General features: G+C 35.0%; 1 pseudogene; it reads left to right on the top strand.

The window, feature by feature from the left end:
• Positions 1-740: 740 nt before the first annotated feature.
• Positions 741-1,514, top strand: LOC123805349 (annotated as a pseudogene).
• The last annotated feature ends 565 nt before the right edge of the window (positions 1,515-2,079 follow it).

The following is a 2,079-nucleotide window of genomic DNA, read 5'->3' as shown; positions in this document are numbered from 1 at the left end:
TAGCTATCATTAAATAAAACAAAACAAAATAAATAAATAAACCCCCCCAAGCCCCAAAATAAGTGTTGGAGAGTATGAAGAGAAATTTATGACCATGTATACTCTAGGTGGAAATGTAAAATAATGAAGCAACTAGAGAGAACATCGCTGAGTTTCCCAAAAGAAACTAAATAGAAATACCACATGAACCAAACCCATAATCCCACTTCTAGTATATATCCAATGTAACTGAAATCAGAATCTCAAGGAAATGTTTGAAATCCCATGTTCATTGCAGCATTATTCACAATAGGCAAGATATGGAAATGACCCAAGTATGTGTGTGTGTGTGTGTGTGTGTGTGTGTATAATTCAGCCTTAAAAATGCCTTTTGTAACAATATGGATGAACTTGAAAGACCTAATGCAAATGAAATAAGTCAGTCCTAGGACAGATATTGCATGAGTCCACCCAGATGAGATATCTAAAAGAATCAAATTCACAAAATTAGAGGTAGAGTGGTGTTTTCCAGGGACTGGTGGGTAGGGGGAAAAGGGAAGTTGTTATTCAGTGAGTATAAAATTCTCATTATGCTAAGTGAGTACATTCTAGAGGTGTGCTATACAGCACTGTCCCTTTAACAATACAGTATAGTATATTTCAGAATTTGTCGAGAGGTAGATACCATGTTGTCTTCTTACCACCAATAGATAAATACATACTCTTTCTGTCACCATCTTGGTTCTGCAATCCTGCACAAAATGCCCAGAGAAGCCACAGAAACTGCCCTTGCTGCAGAATAGGCATTGCCACAGCCCCAGGCTGAGACAGAGTCTGGATCAGAATCTGACAGTGGTGAATCAGTGTCACAGCTTGAGGAACAAGATCCCACACAAGCAGCCACACAACAAGCCCAGGAGGCAGCAGAAGCTGAGATCAACAAAGAATCCTCAGTAAAGCAAAACAAGTTGGAGTGAAAAGAAGGCATGGAAAGCAATGGCCGAACTGGGGCTTTAGCAGGTTATAGGGGTTACTAGGGTCACCATCTGAAACTCTAAGAATACCCTCTTAATCATTACAAAACCAAATGTCTACAAGAATCCAGCTTCAGATACCTACATGGTTTGAGGGGAAGCCAAGTTCAAGGATACATTTCAGCAAGCACAGCTAGCAGCTGCTGAGAAATTCAAGGTTTAAGGTGAAGCTGTCTCAGATATTCAAGAAAACTCATGGACTCCAACTGTACAAGAGGAGAGTGAAGACAAAGAGGCTGATGAAACAGATGTGGACGTAAGGACATAGAATTGGTCACGTCACAAGCAAATGTGTTGACAGAAATGGCAACCCAAGCCCTGAAGAACAGCACTAATGATATTGTAAATGCTGTTACAGAATTAACAGAATTAGATGAAGGTCCTCATCTAAAAATGAGGACCTCCTTTAGGCATTTTAAAAGAGTAATTGCAGCTTGGTTTAAATTTTGTGCTGTTTCTATCATTAATAAAGTTATGGCTTCTTGTGGGCTAAACATATAAATAAATAAATGTAATATATGAAAAATGACAATAGAGCAGTTTATAGTCAATTTTGGAAGAAAAATGTGCTTTCTCAAACATTCTACATAGGACCAAAATTCTTTCATATATGACAAAAAAGATACTTTAAAATATGTAAAGTTTCAAAAATATGGTCACCAATATACAACTCTCGGGAAAAGTCACTTTAAATATACATGTAAACCTAATGAAATGATGAAAATTAATAAATAAAACATGGTACTATCTCTGTATAAAAATATCATATTAGGAAGGTGTTAATTATAAAGCACTAAATACAAATCAATAATGTAACTAATTTTCATAAAGTTGAATATAAATGTAATAAATACCATAAAGTAAAATGTTAATGCTAATAAGAAATCTCATTTCATAACCAAGAATTAAGTTTGTAAAGGCACATTTGTTGTACTTGGAACAAGAAAGTAAAAAAAAAGTAGTATTACTTTTCATTTTAGAAAATAAGTCAAACATTACTTTGAAAAATATAAGAATCCACTAGTAGACTTAAAAAGAATAATTATCTTTCATGTAATTGTGGAAG

The sequence above is a fragment of the Phyllostomus hastatus genome, unplaced genomic scaffold, assembly GCF_019186645.2.
Source record: "Phyllostomus hastatus isolate PE091 unplaced genomic scaffold, TTU_PhHast_1.1 phas_scaffold_317, whole genome shotgun sequence".
In the NCBI taxonomy this organism is placed as follows: domain Eukaryota; kingdom Metazoa; phylum Chordata; class Mammalia; order Chiroptera; family Phyllostomidae; genus Phyllostomus; species Phyllostomus hastatus.
This window is presented reverse-complemented; position numbering and strand designations above follow the sequence as displayed.